Source organism: Triticum urartu, chromosome 2 (assembly GCF_003073215.2).
Source record: "Triticum urartu cultivar G1812 chromosome 2, Tu2.1, whole genome shotgun sequence".
Classification (NCBI taxonomy): domain Eukaryota; kingdom Viridiplantae; phylum Streptophyta; class Magnoliopsida; order Poales; family Poaceae; genus Triticum; species Triticum urartu.
In genome coordinates this window covers 704,656,726-704,670,652 of record NC_053023.1, presented here as the reverse complement: position 1 = coordinate 704,670,652, position 13,927 = coordinate 704,656,726, and the positions used below count along the sequence as shown (strand labels likewise).

Below are 13,927 nucleotides of genomic sequence, written 5' to 3'. Positions count from 1 at the left end.
AGTCCAAACTGTGAACCACGTCAGTTCAAAAAGGGTAACAGAATAATATTCTGTTACGCATAACAGAATAGCCCAGATGTGTATATATATATATATATCTTAATTAAGAAAAAATGAAGTAAAAAAAGAAAGTAAAACTCACGCATGCATGCGCTAGCTGACTGCAAGACACACGTGCGCGTGCAGGGCCAGGCTCATGTCCGTGGGCACGTGAGGCTTTTATAGACTAGACCCAGAAGGCTCTCGCTTAATGCGAGATGCATCCGCGCTCGGTGCATTCTCGCCTTACTGGGCTGGCCAATTAGAGTGGTTTGTGAAAGTTCTAAAGGTTGCATAAACTGTGTTTAGAACCTTTCATGTGTTTCTTTATCGTTTTATTTGTTTGTTTTTCTGTGCCTTTTTGTTGGGTTTCATCGGTTTCCTTTCAGTTTTCAATTTATTTATTTTTTCTTTCATTTTTAAATTCGTGTGAACTATTTAAAAATTCCATTGAACATTTTTTGCTATACATGAAAATTTTCATATAAACGTAGAAATGTTGTCAAATACACATTGAACATTTTTTCAAAGTACACACTGAGCATTTGTCACAAACACTTTTTTTCTAAATATTATGAACATTTTTTTATAACTGACATGGACATTCTTTAAAAGCATGTGAATATTCGTTAAGTTTTAGAACATTTTTTAAATGTCTTGCACCTTTTTAAACATAGTACAGACGTAGACGCTCATACATATGCACACACCCACCCTTATGAACGCACGCACACACCCTATCACTATGAGCACCTTTGAGAGACTGAGTTGGCATATCATCTTGAGATTGATGAAGTCATCACAAATGCCTCTGTAATCAATGGAAATGTCTCCTCCCACTAAACGCACATTGTCAGAAGGCCTGGAATAAATCCAGGAAAGTGCAAGCACCGTGTCAAGTCTAGGACTCGAACTTTGATGGACTAAGGATATCAATGTCCTCCTAATCATCCAACCATAGGTTGGTTTGTTGTCTTAAACCTTTTTAAATGATACGAAATATGTTTTTAATTAAGCAAACACTTTTTCCACGTGACACACGTGGTAAGCAATCCAAACAATTCAAAAAAGAAATTTGAAAAATTAAGCAAACATTTTTTACATTTTACTTTAAAAAAACTATGTCTCAAACATATTTATGAAAATGCTTGTCATTTCTTAAAATGTCATGAAAACATTTTTTACATTTTATAAACTTTTTCTTAAATTACACATTTTTACTCTATATACTATTTTAAATATTTTTACTTACATATTTTCTGGAAAGCTTTAACAATATTTAAAGAGAAAATGTTTTGAGTGGTACACACATTTTTTAAAAATACGTGATTTTTTAACACTGCATGAATATTTTTTAAATATGTGATGAACATTGTTTTGAAAATTAAGTACATTATTTTTTTAGTGCATGTATTAACAGTATTTTATATATAAGAAAACCTAAAGAAAAGAATAAAAATGGAACACACATGCTTAACAAACACATACGATCTTATTGTGCCGGCGTAGCGAGATACAGACACGCCCCTTGCTAGATTCACGCCTCCTTTTTTTAGGGAAGAGATTCACACCACCTTAGTGCAACCATATCCCACTTTAACTTTTTTTAGGTGAACTAGGGAATTTATTCAACATGCACAATGTGTGGAATTCAAATGATGTTCGGAACACTCCCTAGCCACAAATGTCTACCAACTGCAAGGGAAGTTGCAGCTTTAGCTAGCATGTGTGCTTCAAAATTTGCTTCACACGGCTCGAAAAGAAACTGAACATGCTCAAACTCCCGTCTGAGATGATGGATCTCATTCAGAATTGGCGCATAAACTGAAGTTGTACCTTTGCTGATACTAGTGACAACCTCCACACAATCCGTCCCGATCATAGGGTCTGTCAACGCTAACGCTTCTAGGCTTCTAGGCTCGCAAGGTCTGTCAACCCGTCGAAGGTGACAACTGAAGCGTCTAGAAACTGCCCTGTATTATCTCTGCAAATTGCCACCGCTGCACCTAACTTTCCATTGCGTGATAGCCCTCCATCAACATTGATTTTCGCGCTATTTCCTTCCGGAGCAATCCAACTACTCTTCCTCTTGCGCTGAACTGGTGGAGCCGAAAGCCTAATAGGCCGGGCTGCCGCAATATTCTGGTCCTGCAGATATCTTATGATGAAGCTCATGGTGGTCAGCGGACTTTGGAACTCATTACCATGGATGGCACGTCTCCTCGCCCACCATATTGCCAGAGGGTAACCAGGACCCGAGCTAGATCATGTTGATTCGTAGTTTCCAACAACCAGTAGAGCCATAGGCGAGCATATTCAGCTTGGTTTGATATTATGTGCTCCAAAATCTCTTCGTCTCCAAGTGCCCAAACACACCTGGCCATGCTACATTCAAACAAAGAATGCCTCCAGTTATCCTCCGCTGCATTGTAAATTGAGCAAACCGGCAAAGTTATCATGTTCCTTTTATACCTCGTTGTTCCACTTGGCAGTGATGTATGCGCTAATCTTCAAGTGAAAACCCACAGTTTTGAAGGCACCAAGACCTTCCACAATCTAATCCAGTCCTTTTTTTCTCCTTCTTGGTTCAAGTGACTTGTTCTATTCTCTAACCAGTCTTCTCTCTGAGCCGTAATTTCTGTGAGCATTCTATAGGCCGACCTCACTGAAAAGGTGTCATTTTTTTTAAAGTGCCAAGCCCAAAAATCAGCCTAAACTCTGGAACTAAGAGGTATATTCAGTATAACATCAATATCCGGTGCAATGAAGTGTTCTTCCAGAACTTGTTTATCCCAAGATTTGGTTGCCCATCAATCATTTTTGAAACAAACTGGTCGAAGTTTATAAGGGCATGTACAATGGTGCTATCTTAGAAGTGTCACGTAGGATACATGATGAGGTGGAGGAGAGAGACCTCATAAGAGAAGGCTTGTCTTCTCTTAGTTAAGAGAAGACAAAAGATGATCTCTTAGCACAATATGTCTCACCATGTTTTTAGGAATTGCTAGTTATTGAAGATAAGGCTAAGAGATAAACCATTGTAGACTCTCTTTTTTTTCATCTCTAGATTACATGCAAACTTAAGGTGGTGTTTGGTTCTGCCAAGAGACCAAGGTATGCCTGAATTCATAGCTGATTCCTTACCATAGTTTTCTTATTCAACTGGATTTCTGGATAGCACAAGTCTGAATTGCTGAAACATGCAACGGCACATGATTAACCTTTATACTTTATATACTTTGTTGAAACATTCAGGACTCAAGTGGGCGACTCCAAAAATGGATACTCCTGAAACTTTAGCCAGTGGCCATGTTGATGGTATTTTTTGGAAATAGGGGAGGGCGTGTGTTATTGTTCAAACCATGCGCCTGATTTTTTTAATCTTTAGCCAGTGACCACATTGCCGCCTGATTCTTGAGTGGCAACCAAGAGGAAGGATGGCACCGATGGAGAACGATAGTTGCGGCTCCGAGTAGGGCAAGTACCTTATCTGCGATCTTGGATCGGGCTATGTGATGAATGTTGGAAATATGCCCTAGAGGCAATAATAAAAGCATTATTATTATATTTCTTTGTTCATGATAATTGTCTTTATTCATGCTATAATTGTATTATCCGGAAATCGTAATACATGTGTGAATAATAGACACCAACATGTCCCTAGTAAGCCTCTAGTTGACTAGCTCGTTGATCAACAGATAGTCATGGTTTCCTAACTATGGACATTGGATGTCATTGATAACGGGATCACATCATTAGGAGAATGATGTGATGGACAAGACCCAATCCTAAGCATAGCATAAAGATCGTGTAGTTCGTTTGCTAGAGTTTTCCAATGTCAAGTATCTTTTCCTTAGACCATGAGATCGTGTAACTCCCGGATACCGTAGGAGTGCTTTGGGTGTGCCAAACGTCACAACGTAACTGGGTGACTATAAAGGTATACTACGGGTATCTCCGAAAGTGTCTGTTGGGTTGACATGGATCAAGACTGGGATTTGTCACTCCGTACGACGGAGAGGTATCACTGGGCCCACTCGGTAATGCATCATCATAATGAGCTCAAAGTGACCAAGTGTCTGGTCACGGGATCATGCATTACGGTACGAGTAAAGTGACTTGCCGGTAATGAGACTGGATGAGGTATTGGGATACCGACGATCGAATCTCGGGCAAGTAACGTATCCATTGACAAAGGGAATTGCATACGGGGTTGCTTGAATCCTCGACATCGTGGTTCATCCGATGAGATCATCGTGGAGCATGTGGGAGCCAACATGGGTATCCAGATCCCGCTGTTGGTTATTGACCGGAGAGTCGTCTCGGTCATGTCTGCATGTCTCCCGAACCCGTAGGGTCTACACACTTAAGGTTCGGTGACGCTAGGGTTGTAGGGATATGTATATGCAGTAACCCGAATGTTGTTCGGAGTCCCGGATGAGATCCCGGACGTCACGAGGAGTTCCGGAATGGTCCGGAGGTAAAGAATTATATATAGGAAGTGCTATTTCGGCCATCGGGACAAGTTTCGGGGTTATCGGTATTGTACCGGGACCACCGGAAGGGTCCCGGGGGTCCACCGGGTGGGGCCACCTGCCCCGGGGGGCCACATGGGCTGTAGGGGGTGCGCCTTGGCCTACATGGGCCAAGGGCACCAGCCCCAAGAGGCCCATGCGCCTAGGGTTCACAAAAGGGAAGAGTCCCACTAGTGGAAGGCACCTCCTAGGTGCCTTGGGGGGGAGGGAAACCTCCCTTGGCCGCTGCCCCCCTAGGAGATTGGATCTCCTAGGGCCGGCGCCCCCCCCTTGGCCCTCCTATATATAGTGGGGGAAGGAGGGCTTTTCATCCACGCCTTTGGTTGCCTCCTTCTCCCTCTCCAACACCTCCTCCTCCTCCATAGCGCTTGGCGAAGCCCTGACGGAGTACTGCAGCTCCATCACCACCACGCCGTCGTGCTGCTGCTGGAGCCATCTTCCTCAACCTCTTCTTCCCTCTTGCTGGATCAAGAAGAAGGAGACATTACGCTGACCGTACGTGTGTTGAACACGGAGGTGCCGTCCGTTCGGTGCTAGGATCTCCGGTGATTTGGATCACGTCGTGTTCGACTACCTCATCCCCGTTCTTTGAACGCTTCCGCTCGCGATATACAAAGGTATGTAGATGCATCCGATCACTCGTTGATAGATGAACTCATAGATGGATCTTGGTGAAACCGTAGGAAAATTTTTGTTTTCTGCAACGTTCCCCAACAATGAATCCATTTGGGCATGGTGATTTTGGTGACGGAGGGAGATCCCTGATGCTAGCGTCGCCATGGCTGAGATGACAGGGAAGAAGGCCGACAACCTGGATGCTTTCAAGTAGTCCATCGATCGGGTACTACCACGACCTCTGCTCTATTCTCCTCCCTCTAGGTTTGGGTGCAAGGATAGCCTAGGGGTGGTGGTTCTTGGGGAAATTTAAAGCTTGGGCCTTTACGGAGTAGGACTGATCTACGTCTTTAGGAGTAGTTGCTTTAGATTGGTGTTCATGTACAGGTTGCTATATGAGAATTTTTTGCGTACTGTTTAAATCTCAAAACAAATATGGCCCATTCCAACCTTAACTATTCCAAAAACATTGATAGGCTTTTTTGAAAATCACGATTACTGAATAAGGATCTCAGCAATGTCCAAAATTCAAATGGTTATGTTTGTTCAGATTTTCCTCATTTTAATGTTCTTTGAATTAAAGTAGTGCTTGAGGTGAATAATAGGTGATTGTTGGTAACTTAACTAGCTCCTGGGAATAATTTGTGATATAGCTTGCTCCTATATGTGTCATTGACAAGGTTGCTTGTGGAGAGTAACAAGGATTTATCTAGCTCATGTATGTCTGAGCCTAAGATAGAGAGGACGTCGGTCGTGGATCCATTGATGATAGTGGTTGCGACGCACAACCGTATGAATGGGCAGTAGATAAGCCAAGCACTCCCTAGGAATCGCCCTGATTTCGAAACGGGTGGCGGGTCCCTGTCCCTACCGCCCATGAGGCTAACAATGTTCACGTGGCCATCATGCGGCGGCTGCGGAGGGGTGTGTCCTGCTTAGTTAGTTAGTTACTGAATAGTTTTTGATCGATTCTTCATGTCTGGTTGAGATCAATGTCAATTAATTGATTTTGGTCTTTGTTGCAGGGGGTCTAGAATGTGAAGAACCTACAAGGTGGCTACCTCCTTGCTCAAGAGCGCAAATTACACGCAGCCAGCAACCACTGATCAACCATCAACAAATCGATGTATCTATCAGCCATTTTCTTATGAAGAAGATTTAGTCAGCTATGTTCGGAGATGAGGTTAAACTGGAAGTGATTCTTTCTACTTGTCCAAAAAGATAACTCCGTTGGAGTACATAGTTGAGTTGCGCCATGCACTAGGATATTAGTGTAGTTGACGAAGGTTTCAGCAAGAAATTTGTCTTAAATCATCATTAACATGACATGTGATTGTATCTTGCACTAATTCCAGCTGCTAAGTTCTCTAATTAGTAAAGAAAATATTCTAAGTGGCCGCTGGAAATAGATGTTCACTAGCATGATTCCTGATTTAATCTTCAATTTTTTAAAAGTGAGTGAGGGTGTGTGCTGGAAATAGATGTTCATCTTACTCAGTTATATGAGTGAGGATGAGGGCGGAAGGGGGATTGTAAGCCGGATACATTAGCGTGTCGAGGAAAAAATATGTATAGGTTAGATATGATTTGTGTTAAATCCTCAAATATATATGCCCCCCTAGCAATGCACGACATCAGGCCGTGACCAGTGTCGGAGGATGGACCGTGGGGACAAAAGGAGGAAGACGAAGAGGAGGAAGAAGATGGCGATCACAGAATTTTACCACCGAAAAAAACAGGCGACTGGTGCGTAGTTGCTCTCATTATATCCACTAAATAAATTGATAAAAACTAATATATATTTGAAGGACTTCACTCGATTTTAGTCATCAGTTTGATTCATTTTCATGTATTTCGCCCGTAGCAACGCACGTGCATTCTGCTTGAAGAAGATATACAACATGATATGTCGCATAGTTGCGGACACCATCCAATTTGTTACATAGATTTCTATTTATTTATTTTGCAGTTTTATTTTTGTACTTTGATATAAAGAAGGAATGTACATTGTAGGGGGTTTGCTACGTGCTACATATGTCTTATTCACCGGCAGAAGCAGCAGAAGTAGCATAAATAAAAAATGAATTATATTTTAATTGTAGGCAGTAGAGCATTCAAACCTCAAGAGGAAGAAAATTGATTTGAAAACATTATGGAATAGAGATGGAAAGAAATATATGGCATGTATTCAGGTTGAGCAGCAAGTGTAGGTATAGAACAATTCCTCATCCAATCAAACACATTCAGCTGTGCATTAAAGGCGCATCCCCGCGCTAGCCACGTCCTCACGGTACGACAAAGAGGAGCCTTCCCTTCCTGACGAAGCGACCTTATCGAGCCCCACCACTTTTCCTTTTTGTCTCAAGCAACCTTCCCTCTCCTCTCCTCATTTTCTCTTCCCCGTGTAGGGTTGCCGCCGCCGCCGCCCCATCGGCACATCCAAGCTCCTCCGGCGCCCGCTCCTTCGTCGGGAGGACGAGACCATGGTGGCGACGGACGGTGAGGAGGGGGCGTCCAGGTCGACGAGAAGCTGCGATTTAGCGCCGCCGCCGCCTCTCAGCACGCAACCTCTCCTTTCCTATCTCCTTTGCAGCTCCCCTGTTCCTCCGGTGGCATCGAACCCCATAGTCATCTTCTACTTCCCTCTCTTATTCCCTGTGTGTCCGCGAGATGGGCCAAACCAGCACACACGGCAAAGGGCGGCTGCGGCTACGGCTCCGACGCAGGCGCCGTGGAGGTGGAGGCGAAGCTGCGGCGGCTAATGGTGGACGGCCGCGTCAGCGACGTCAGCCTCGACGACTCGACGAGTTCCATCACCTTCACTGCTACGCCAGGTTCGTTGCTTGCTTGCCATTGGGTCCGATCGGCTCTGATTTGCTTGCTTGATTCGACGGTTCCACTCTGCGTGCATCGATCTGACATCTATTTGGATTTTGGATCTGCAACATTTAGGAGGCTGGTCTAGATTAGGTTCCTTTCTTAGAGTATGACAAGCTGATGGTGATCCTCACTCTGACAAAATAGCGAAACATTCAGTGCTGGAGCTTCCAAAGGTAAGTTCGCCTACTGATCTGTTTCGTCTCTTAAAATAAGACTACCCTGTTTCACAAATTGTTTTGTAACCTGTGAATGTGGTTTAGGATATCTATTTTGCTGTTATAAGTGTGAAAAGTGGAGTGGTACAGCCATTATACTCCAAGTTAGTTTACTGAAATCTGGCCATGGATAAACAGGGCTTTTATCTTGAGCTGCTTCAGCATACTACTATGATCAAGATGGAAAGTCAAGTGCTTATTGATCAAAGAAATAGCAGCATAATAAGTGTGCACTTTCAGAGTTTCAGACTACAAGAACTGGGATTCAGTTTCGATGAACTTTGTTTTTGAACTGTAGTTTTGATGAACCTGAGCACAAGTATTATACTTTACTACATTGTTGATTTTTTTACTGCAGCTAGGTTTCTTCAAGAAATCTCTGCGAAAGAAAACGCTTCTGTGAGAGCAAATAGATTACATGCTCCTGTTGCACATATATATATATATTATGCTTTCTTAATTACTAGATTCTTGTGGATGCTTTGTTGGGAAAACAATGTGGATTGCTTTTACCGTATATGCACGTCTAATGTTGTCACCGAAGCAATGGATCCTGATACATAACTCAAAGTTACAAGTACTTCTTGGCGGACTAAAGTTTGTATATACAGTTAAAATGCTTTTCTTAGTTTATAACTACATTGACATATTTTACAGGGATCTTCATCCAGTGATGAAGATGGATCCTGCATAGAAAATGATTCCGTCGAAGCATCTGAAGCTGAGTTACAGAATTTTGACTTGTGACATCGAGGAAGGAGATTATTATGTGTATGACAAAGATGAAGTCTGCTATATATGTGAATGGCGATGAAGGGTCTGATTATGAATTTGATGAAAGTGACTTCAATCAGCAAATTGACTTGAATCAGCAGCTTGATTATAAATTCGACAATGTAGATTGGGGATACTCTGACAGCAAGGTTGTTCCACATATATGGTCTAATCAAATATTTGTGGTAAGGATGAACGTCAGTATGAAGAGAAAACATATATCTGAACTAAAATTACAAGCTACAAAGGCTTTTAAGAGAAATGAATATATCACAGCCGGACAGATGTATTCAGATGTAAGTCATCACACATCTTTATTCCATAAATAGGATTTAGAGTTTACAGGAAATGTTGTCCCGTGGTGCAAAAAGTGCATAACTTCTATTAGGCTAGCTCTAGGACAAAGCGACAAACATATGTGATATTTCAAGTGAGAATTTTTTTTCTTCTGAATCATTAACTGATGGTCTGTAAGGAATTATGCCATTAGCTTTTTGTAAAGGTGCAAACAAATCAGTCGATCAGAAACACCATGATGATGTGGACATGTCTGTTGTCCTAAAGCTGGACTAGATGTTTGTAGTATTGGGAAAAAAAGATGTTTCGTAACAGTATTATTATGTCCCATTAGTGTGAATGCTAACTAAAGAGTTGTTGCCTATATGACGTATTATTTCATTTATTATAGGAATTTCAACAAAATAATCGATATTAATTATTCCCATTGAGACAACAAGGAATAGGTGTTCAAGGCTTAGCAGACACTTTCATTTTACTTGGCATGCTATTTGCTTCACCAGATGTACATCCCAAGATAATGAAAGTGTGGTCATTCCATTTTGCACTTTGCCGATACACATTATAGCAGGATCGTTTCTTGGGTCCAACAGTTAAACAATTATATCTTTTGGTCGATCCATATTATCATGCTTAGAAAGTTTCTGCTGAGATTACCGCAAAAGAAGGTCCTTGTGAAACTTATTGTGGGAATCCAGTCAACATGGTTTGTCATTTGTGCTGAATATATGGCATGATTGAACCATGCATTTTAACATATACTCCTCCGTCCGGAATTACTTGTTGCTCAAATGGTTGTATCTAGCACTAAAATACCTCTAGATACATCCATTTGAGCGACAAGTAATTCCGGTCGGAGGTAGTAAATTTTAACTGATGGTAGACAACATTAAAGTTATTTCTATGCTCGTGTAGGCCTCCAATCGCCTCTACTTCCACCCACGCTTCGGCTACGAGGTTGTTCTCTCTTTCTTTCCTTGGCCTCTTCTCTCTTCTATTAATTCAGGAAGTTGATTATTCTGTTCAAGAACTAAATGAACATAGAAATACTCATCTATAGGACCATCAGGCGTTGCGTTTGTCCTCATATTTACCGCGCAACTATCAAACGAAAGATGTAACACACCATTTCAAAAGTAAGAGTGGAATAAAATCTACCATTCCCGCACAAGAAATTTCATAGTTGTGGATAGAAAAGTGGAGTTGTATAAGAATTAATTATAGGGCAGTTCTATTTGTGGATACAGAAACACATAAGTAAGGAATGGTTTTATGGAAATAATTAATCCTCTATGTGCTTGCCAATTTTGATTAGAAAATAAGTACCAAGTAGCAACTATATTTCATAATCTTCTACCACTTCTTGATGCACCTACCTTTGGGTTTTAAGTTACCATCAACAAAAACGGAAGAAAACCAACAATTTATTTTTTGAAGTAAACTACAATACAAAGTGAAAAGGGCGCTATGAAGCATCAACTATATGAGCATTTTTGAAGCTTAGAATGGCTAATGCTGATTGTTTACAGCTTAGTTGTGATGATTTGTTGTGTACCAAGTTATATTGTACAAGTGATTGCAACTGATTTATTTTCCAGAGTTACTATTATTTACATGTATCAGCTTATGCCTCTGCCCTACTTTGTTTAACACATCTTTGAAGATCTTTTATTTATATGTCTATAGCAACTACATATCTACATGTATCAGCGCTTGCATAAAGTTGTGCCAAACATATTGGAAACAGGAAACTGAAAAGGGCGCTTTCCCACCTGACACAGCCCAGCTACTCAGACGGAGCAGCATGGGCACGCCCTAACCAGGTGTTGAGCTCCATGGCTTCCCCGTGCCCCTCTCAGTAGAGGGTGTCGACTACAGGTTGCCCCCTTTCCTCGCGCCCTGTCTGTGTGTGTGTGTTTTGCTGATTCATGTGTGTTGTTTGTTCAATCCAACCCTTCCATCTGCAGGGCCCGGCGAAAGGAATCAAGATGTACACCGCCAGGAAAAACATCGAGAATATGTCCAGCCACTCACTTTTGTTTTGTTTTGGTAATCTTCCTTCATAGCGAATCCCTTATTGAAGTTAATATATATGTTGTGTTATTCGATAACAGTTCTGACAAACAGCCACTAATTTTAGAAGTTAATATATATCATCTACTATTTGATAACGATTCTGACACACAACCACTAATTTCAGACCGTCAAACTATCCAACTTGTAAATGATCCACTGTTGAAAGGGTGCTGCTCTCAGTACATGTTCACATTTGTACTCATCAGCTCATATCCGCTTGATTGTAATAAAAAATTATAAATGCTTCTGTTTTGGGAAGCAAATTTTGTAAACGGAAGCATTGAGCTTCCACAATGTATGGCAGTGGCGCTTTGTACTCTTGTTGCTTGTACAAGTACATCTGTTTCCACCTTAAAGGAAAAATGCACCTAGACATTCTAAAACAAAAATAACAAGTGGTGCAATTCCAGGTGGAGGCCTGTACAATAGAATCCGTGCCACCCATCTTGAAGTGCATCCGTAATCAAAACAATGTCAATACCAGAAATATATCATCAGTTCACAACAACAATCTAATAAACCTTATGTTTAAATTTGTTATGTGATCATAAGAGTTTCAGTGAAAAAGATTGGGCTCTAAATGATTGATGACACTTTGTTCTTCATAGTGTAATGACACCATACTACAGTGAGGAAACTGTAATTCAAGAAACGACCTTGATCTGGAGAATGAGGATAGTGTATCAGTTATATTCTACCGCCAGAAGATCTTTCTAGGTTCCTTTGCCGTTTGATTTTTTTATGCCTACAGTTATGAATTTGATTCTCAGGTTTTTGTCTTCTATTCTAATTCTTCTTATACATGAATGGAATAATTTCATGGAAAGAATTAAATGCAAAAGAGAAACTAAAGTTTGGGGAAATGAAGAAAATGGTCTTCAACTTCGTCATTGTGCCTCTCTTAGAGGCAGACACTCGAACAGGTACTTCGGCTGTACACTTCGACCTTTGTCAAATACGGATCATTTGGTTGATTCCGCATTTACATGTTTTTCTTATTGTGAAAAGTTAGAGGCATGCTGTATTATAGGAAAGCTTTGAAGCTTCAAGCATTCCTAGACATGGCTTCTGAATCTGGTAAGCTTCTTCAACTTCCAATTTGAGCATCTCTCTTCAGTACCTTCCTGATTTTATATGGTCTTAGGGAAAATTTTGAGAGCTGAATAGTTTCTTTTTTCATTTAGGTGCCACCAAGAGACGTGCACGCACTCATTTAATCAAGTGCTCTAATTTCATATCATGCCTCGCCGATTTTCCTGTCAAGTGCACCCAACTGTCACTGATTCTGCCTTACCTTTACTTCCGATGCTCATTACTTACATTTTACAACTCATTTGCTCTAAATTTCTTGTTCTTATTCAGTTACTTTGTACTTATGATTGCGGATCATTTCAGTGCTTAGAGACTTGCAACTCAGGACACTATAGTGCTCTGTCTTCATGTGCACTCTAATTTTGTGCATGTGCATTTCATACCATAGACATCGATGACTTCATCTGTTTATGTTATATTATATAGTTTTTGGCATACACCTATGTACCAGCTTTCTTCTATTTCACTTATTCATCACACTTTGCACTTAGCTGAGCATGTTACTTTAAATCTGATGCAATAACATTACATAGTATATACAGGAAAGGGAAAGGGGGCGCCCCCCCACCTAGCACCGCTCAACTTCCTCTCAAGCGGCGCCACCGGGTGGCGCCCCAACCGCTAGTCAACTTCATCCACAACGGCTACAGATTTTTAGTGCCATGAACACAAGTCCAATCGCAGAATCTTACATTGAGCCGTGAACCAATTGGCTCCTCTTTTAGGGTGAATATTTTTCTTGAACACCCATTGTTAAATTCATGGATCCGCCACTGCCAAGAGACCAAGGTATGCCTGAATTCATAGCTTGATTCCTTACCATAGTTTTCTTATTCAACTGGATTTCTGGATAGCACCAATCTAAATTGCTGAAACATGCAACGGCACATGATTAACCTTTGTACTTTATATACTTTGTTGAAACATTCAGGACTCAAGTGGGCGACTCCAAAAATGGATACTCCTGAAACTTTAGCCAGTGGCCATGTTGATGGTATTTTTTGGAAACAGGGGAGGGCGTGTGTTATTGTTCAAACCATGCGCCTATTTTTTTAATCTTTTGCCAGTGACCACATTGCCGCCTGATTCTCGAGTGCAACCAAGAGGAAGGATGGCACCGACAGTTGGGGCTCCGAGTAGGGCAAGTACCTTATCTGCGATCTTGGATCGGGCTATGTGATGAATCCATTTGGGCATGGTGATTTTGGTGACGGAGGGAGATCCCTGATGCCAGCGTCGCCATGGCTGAGATGACAGAGAAGAAGGCCGACAACCTGGATGCTTTCAAGTAGTCCATCGATCTGGTACTACCACGACCTCTGCTCTATACTCCTCCCTCTAGGTTTGGGTGCAAGGATAGCCTAGGGGTGGTGGTTCTTGGTGAAATTTAAATCTTGGGCCTTT

General features: G+C 41.5%; 2 long non-coding RNA genes across 9 annotated transcripts; both read left to right on the top strand.

Annotated features, from left to right (window-relative positions):
- The first annotated feature begins 5,290 nt into the window (after positions 1-5,290).
- Positions 5,291-6,595, top strand: LOC125534225. Its single transcript, XR_007294427.1, has 2 exons — positions 5,291-5,415; positions 6,215-6,595. It is a non-coding gene; the product is annotated as an uncharacterized LOC125534225 (long non-coding RNA).
- An 830-nt stretch (positions 6,596-7,425) lies between these two features.
- LOC125539913 lies at positions 7,426-13,915 on the top strand. Of its 8 annotated transcripts, none has more exons than XR_007297097.1 (10): positions 7,432-8,023; positions 8,142-8,242; positions 8,942-9,354; positions 10,271-10,312; positions 11,103-11,233; positions 11,323-11,404; positions 11,556-12,354; positions 12,440-12,508; positions 12,616-13,312; positions 13,455-13,915. It is a non-coding gene; the product is annotated as an uncharacterized LOC125539913 (long non-coding RNA). The 8 variants fall into 8 exon arrangements; XR_007297099.1 differs by having other exon boundaries at positions 7,444-8,023; positions 12,040-12,354; XR_007297098.1 differs by having other exon boundaries at positions 7,451-8,023; positions 12,202-12,354.
- Positions 13,916-13,927: the final 12 nt, after the last annotated feature.